Source organism: Xiphophorus couchianus, chromosome 9, assembly GCF_001444195.1.
Source record: "Xiphophorus couchianus chromosome 9, X_couchianus-1.0, whole genome shotgun sequence".
Taxonomy (NCBI): domain Eukaryota; kingdom Metazoa; phylum Chordata; class Actinopteri; order Cyprinodontiformes; family Poeciliidae; genus Xiphophorus; species Xiphophorus couchianus.
The window spans coordinates 26,405,663-26,412,264 of NC_040236.1; positions in this window are offsets into that span (position 1 = coordinate 26,405,663).

The window sequence follows — 6,602 nt, forward strand, 5'->3', positions numbered from 1 at the left end:
TGGAAAACCCTTGTACCCACCTCTGCTCATCCTAACCCTCAGACAGTAAACCAGGTTACACCATCATTCCCTTCATTTGCTTCCCTGTTTAACCACTCACCTTTCCTCAGTTCCTCCTCTGGCCCGGTTCCTCCCTGCTGCCGCAGATCAACGCCTCTCTATTCTCTCCCCATTTGCACTCATTGTTCAATAAATCTGTTAAACTGCGCTTGGTGTCCGTAGTTGTTGCTTGCCTTCGAGTCCTGGTAACCCCTCACCATGACAAAGATTTGTTATCATGATAGGCCTAAGTACATTTAGAGGCTGTCTCAGCATGAATCCTTACTGAGACAAGTGTTGTTTAAATGTACTGTTCAAATATTCTAGTCTGAAATATTTTATAACACGATTAAACATTATTTCACCATTGTTCTGCTCAGGAGCCACTGTCAGCTTCTCCCTGGGGGATGAGCAACCTGAAACTAAATCCTCTTTTATCCACATTCCTTGTTTTCATCAGAGCCTCTTTTGTTTCTTTGGGTTTACGTTTGTTTCTTTTGTTTGGAAATCTAATTTCCTCCTGATAATTTCTAACCAATCAACCACAATTGAAGTTGATTTATCTTCTTCAAGGACTTATATAATACTTTTATTGTTTCCACTGGCAGCACACTCTCAGCTCTTTAGTGTCTGCAAGTAATTTCCATGAAACTCAGACTCAGTTGCATAATTACGCTTTAGCACATATTTGTTTTAAATATGCAAATTAAAGGGTGATTGTAATGTTTCCATCTAATTCAACACCTTATTTATTTTTACGGTGATGTATTACAATGCTAAAATGCTTTAATGAAATATTAATGTGTGATATGTCTGACTGAGTCACTAATTTGTTCTTATTGTTATATTTTACTGTATAGTAAAAAAACAAACAAAAAGAAAGTGACCAAACACCATAAAATGAATAAACATCTTTTGCTGGCGTTGTAGCTTCAGGTTAGTATTGCTTTCAGACAGTTTGGATTGCTAACAGACAGAGAGACTACCACACAGCAGAATTGTTGCACAAAATGGTGAGAAGTTGCAAAAGCAAAAAAGGACTTTTGTTTGCTTGCTGGAGAATTAGTTTATTCAGGATCCTCCAGCTGAATTAAACGTGTTGGTTAAGAGTGGAGAAGTGATCAAGAAAGACAAACTGCTTCATGAATGAAGTCCAAAATAAACATCAAGTAGATGGCCAAAACCTTAGAGCCATGTCTGTCAGACTACAAAAAGAGAGAGACAATGATGGAAAACTGAGACTAGCATACACACTCCAAAAAGCCGAAGTCAAGTTAATAAAATCTAGAGGGAATGGATAAGATCATCTGGAAATGGAATAATGTGGAAGGAATGTGCGCCTGCAAGATTTCATCAAAGGCTATGCATAATACTATCACTGCACCTGAACCAGAAGAGCACAACCACATCTCCAATGCACCATCATCTATGTGTTGTTCAAACCACAACAAACCTAAACCACACATTTACAGGCCATATGCGAGTCATGCGCATGGCCCTCAAAAATGCTACATCTAATCTGCTGTTTTTTCTGAAATATTTTTAGAAAGTGTACAAAATAATAAAGACAGGAAAACAAAGTCTACCATGTGATCCACAGAAGTAGGAAGATGGAGATGCCCAGGATCTGGTGGTGTGTCTTCCTGAGGAAGAGGTGAAGCAGCAATGTTTGCTTGATCCTACTCTTGTTTTTGGTAAAGTTTCAACTTAACAGCTGTTACTCTGGCAACCCCTGCAGAACTTCACACACAGTAAAAAGCTCAGGCAGGGACCACTCTTAGAACTATGGGAGTGTTAAAACTCTTATTCATTTTTAACTAGCTTCACTGTATAGTGACGTTTAGCTCTCAGAAAGAGCACCAAGCCGCCAAATAAAAGTAAACTCACCAATAAGATTTAGGTTTAGGACATGTCCATCCCCACAGAGGCGGGCTACGTACAGGATGTTAAGACACAAAAGACCTTTTTAGTAAAGAGGTAAAAGGATTAGATAAAGAAAAATTCTATAATTATAATAACAGCAAAAACAACAACAACAATAATAATAATAATAATAATAATTTATTATTATTAATTTTTAATCTTTTAATCTTTTTTTAGGTAATTTTTTTAAAAACTTTTTTTACTTAAAGAAATATCTCAAGGTACGCACAATGCGTACAGCCGTATAGGTGCAGGCACTACTAGAGATAGGCACCAGCACCCCTTGCTGTCCCGCTAGGGATAAGTATGTTAGATTATTCATGTATGAACGGATTGTATAAGAACCCCATTATAAAGCCTTGCCCATTCGCTGGTCACCTCTTGTATAAAAGTGTTTGGGAAGGTTGACGCTAACATGTGACCTAAAGGGAAGCTGTAATCAAACTCACAACTTGCCATAAAGTCAGACATGCACTTTAAAACTGGTAAGCAGCAGTTATCCCAACAGTAAATCTATATGAATGCAAGTGCTTGGTTGGTAATTGTGACAGCTGTTCTGTCAAGAGGGAAAAAAAACTTCCAAGACTGCAGCTTGTGACAGAGGTGTTGGTACAGTAAGAAACATATGCTGCATTTGTTTTATCTTGGCAGAAAATACCCACATCCTCACAAGACAAGAATGACTTATTTAGCACTAATTTTAACACACACACCACACGCTCACACACGCCCACGCACAATCATGCTCATTAAATGAGATAGTGCTTCATTTATCTGTGGTGCATTATTTATCAGTAGCAGTGTTGCTACTCCTCAAGATATTTACAGCAGAGAAAACATTTACAGCAAAGAAGGGAAGATTGGAAAAATTAATATTCCATGGGATTGGTATGCAAATCACTGGTCCGTCTGGAATAATAACCCTTATAACACAAACACAAACACAGGAAATTCTCAGTAAGAACTTATAAGAGATGGGGTTATACGTAGGAGGTGGAGGGATTAAGGGTAAAATGGCATTTAAAGGTAAGTAAGAAATTCTGTCCTGTTAGTAGGATAGAATTTCTAAAACAATTACAAGAAAATACATTAACTTTGGGGATGAGGAAGAAAATAAAGAGTATGTTTAGTGTAAGGGTAAGTGGTAATTGTTCAGGTTAGAGGTCATAAATTAGAAAGCAGTAGGTTTAAAAATGACTTGTGAGTTTGTCGGATGTTGACCTTTGGTGGCTATTGTCTTGCCTTGTTTCCTCATTCAACATCATTTTTAGGTATTTTCATTTATTTTTGTTCCTTTTTGGATACAGTATTACAAATCCTGAGTTCAGGAAACTATATACACTGTATGAAAATTGTGATTATTATCAATAGCAATATTGTTTTAGTTTGAATAAAACAATAGATTTATTCAAAATAACAGTAAGACTAAGCCATAATACGGAAAAACAAACAAGCAGTAGTGAAAAGCTCTCAAAATAACATCAATTTATGTCAGCAAAAATGTCCCAAAATTTAATTAATTTAAGTTAGAATGAAGCCTATGATAGAGTTCCAGATTCTCAGTGGCGTCTTCTTGCGTCTCTCCCAACAGTCTCTGATTCTCGCTTCAAACTCTATCAGCCATTTTATGTCATTTCTTTCAACTTATGTTTGTTTAAACAACTATAAAGGGAATCCTCCCGCACAAGGGGTACCTGATCATGTGTGTTTCTCTTGTTGGCTGCCACGTCAACACACACCTTTATAACTGTCCACACCTGAAACCATCCATGTTTCTGTCCAAAATCAGTTTTAAACAGTGAAACTTTAGATAACCCATAAATCAAATAACTGAAACTGTCCTGAAAAACAGCTTGACATATTTACCTATTACATTAATTAATCAAAAGAAACATAAACCGCTAAAAGACAAGCTTCATTGTGAAATTAATTCTGGCAGTCATACAGGATGTTTGTTAATTTTGCTTCATCAAGTTTGGTGTGTGGATGACAGGCTTAACCAGGAGAGACAATGTTGCCGCTTTGTCAGCTCTCTCTCTCTCTCTCTCTGTATGTCTGTGTGTGTGTCAGATCCTTCCATCAATTATCCTTAGATAATTGATTAGAGCACATTTTGTGACGATACTTAAAAAGAAATCCAGTCCATATTTTGACAAAAGTGGAAAGTGACATGTAATCTACTTCTGATTCTGCAAAAACTATCTCATTATATGCTGATTAGAAGTAAATATCTGTAAAACACAAGCATGAGATAATTGGTAAAGAAATCTGTCTAAGTAAGTTGTAAGTCAAAGATTTGCAAGACTGAAATCACCAGTGGGATTCTACAGCTATATACGTATATTGCTGATAAAAAAAATAATAATTGGACAAAAATAAAGAGGAAATGTTTAATGTAAAGTCAGAATTCCAACCCACCAGTAGTACAACAACTTTGTCTGGTCTCACAACCAGACAAATATAACCTGAATAAATACAAAATACTGTATGAAATGATTATTTTATTTATTCAGAAAAAAACTATCCAAACCAAGTAATTTGTTCATAAACAGTCTGTTTATGCCAATCTTGATGGCAACAGCTGCCATCTTTACCTCAGTGTAAAGGATCCTGGCTTGTCTTGTGTGTTTATCAATAGTGCCATTGAAAGGTTCTCTTTAAGGCTCTCTTCAACTCCCTGCTGCTTCCACAGATTCTCCTGCTCTGCATTCCAACAGTCCCCTGTATTTAAGCATCTCGTTTTACTCCTTCTTTGTCAGATCCTCATATTACTCTGTCAGGTTACTTACTGTATATATGACTGAATTTCTGCTGCCAGCTTACGCATCACAAGCCTTTATTAAATTTAAAATTGATAGAAAAGCCAATTTCGTGGGCATGTTTGGGTCCTTCTCCACAACATGGTGTGTATTTCTTGTCAGTTTGTGTCATTCCAAATATATGTGGTGGGGAAAACTATGTTTTCAATACTTATTTTCCCAGCAATTAATTTGATTAGAAAGTAACATGATCAGTTATTGAAAAAGACATATACTCCACTTTGTTCCAAGATTTAAGATGAATATGATAAAATAAATTCATAAGCGACAACATCAACATCAACAACAACAAACAGCACTATCAGCTCCCTTAACAGCAACAGCTCATTTTCCATTTTCGTCTCTCATGTCTCCCGTGTTGTGGTGTACCAGAGGAAAACACAAACAGACTCAAACATGAATGTTTTAAAATGTTGAGAGGAAACAGGAAAACCTGCAGATTACCCTCTTAGTTCATTCAGTGTTTTGTTTATTTAGAATAATTACATTTTTATGGAAATGCCACCTTGCACTATTTATCACCCAATTTTGTTGTGGTCCATGTAATGTTATTACAAGCTTTCTATAATGACAATAAAGATTATTATTATTATTATTATTATTATTATTATAGCAAATGCTACCTTTAGTCTTATTACAATCTACAAAAAGCTCCATATACTCAGCTTGTATGATTGTTATCTTCCATTCTGGTTCTAATATTCAAGGTTAGTTTTTACGAGTTCTGTCTCCAATAGCAGAACAGATAAAACACCAAAAGTAATTAAAAAATACTTGTAAACTGTATGCAACCCTGAAGGATTACCCCCATACACAATTGTTTCTCGGCTGGACTGTAGTCCAATGCTAGATCACCAGAAAACAACCTCAGTCAGTCATGCTACTTTGAAGACCCTGCTGTAAATCAACTGGTAAATAACTAAGACTTTAAAAGAGAGTCTTAACATGATTCTGGGGGAACTTTATGGAGAAAGAAACAAGATGTCTGTATTTAGATGAAAACCTCTTTTTTTGCACCAATGGAGTGTGTCATTAATTGCCATAGTGAGGCTGAATAGGTCTGGCCTGGGATGTGCTTGAGGCCAGAAATGCAACACATGAATTGGTGCTGAGTCCAACCGTATGAAAATGAACTTTCTGCTCTATCGCCAGTGCAGCCGTGTAAAAGTCAGGAAGAGAAATAGCTCAAAGAAGAGGACGGCAGACTGTCACTGTATCAAACATGCAGTTTGTTCAGCTGTGAGACCTTGCCAGCTGGAGCCATCAGCTGACCTACTGCTGCTAATAACTAAATGTCCTGTCATGATTTCAGCTCTACCTTGACTGTGCTGCTCCCTTTTTAAACAGCTGCTCCTCAATAGTTCAGTGTGAGATCGTCTGTTGCCCCTTTCACAGTTTTCAAGCCCTGATTCATGTACGAGGAGTTTCTGGTTTTCTTGCCCTGCCTGTTTTTGACCACTGCTTTTGCCTAGTTTTTACTGCTTTGAGAAGAGTTTCTGACCTCCAGTTGCTGAACATTGCCTGCCTCCAGTCTACTGAATATTGGATTTTCCTTGCCTTGCCTCTGTTTTTGTGTTCCAGACCTGCCAGTGTGCCCACACCCCGTGGAAGCCATTCAACACTATCTCGTTATTTCTAATAAAACGTGTGGTAATCTATCACTTGTCTTGGCTGCATATTGGGTTCTGGCTGATTTTACTTAAGCCTTACATGTTCTCTTCCTTTATATGATAAACCCAGTGATGGCATAGTTACTTTGAAAAAGTTACTTTAATTGGATTGCTGATTACTCCTTGAAAAAGTTGCATAGTTTACTTGATT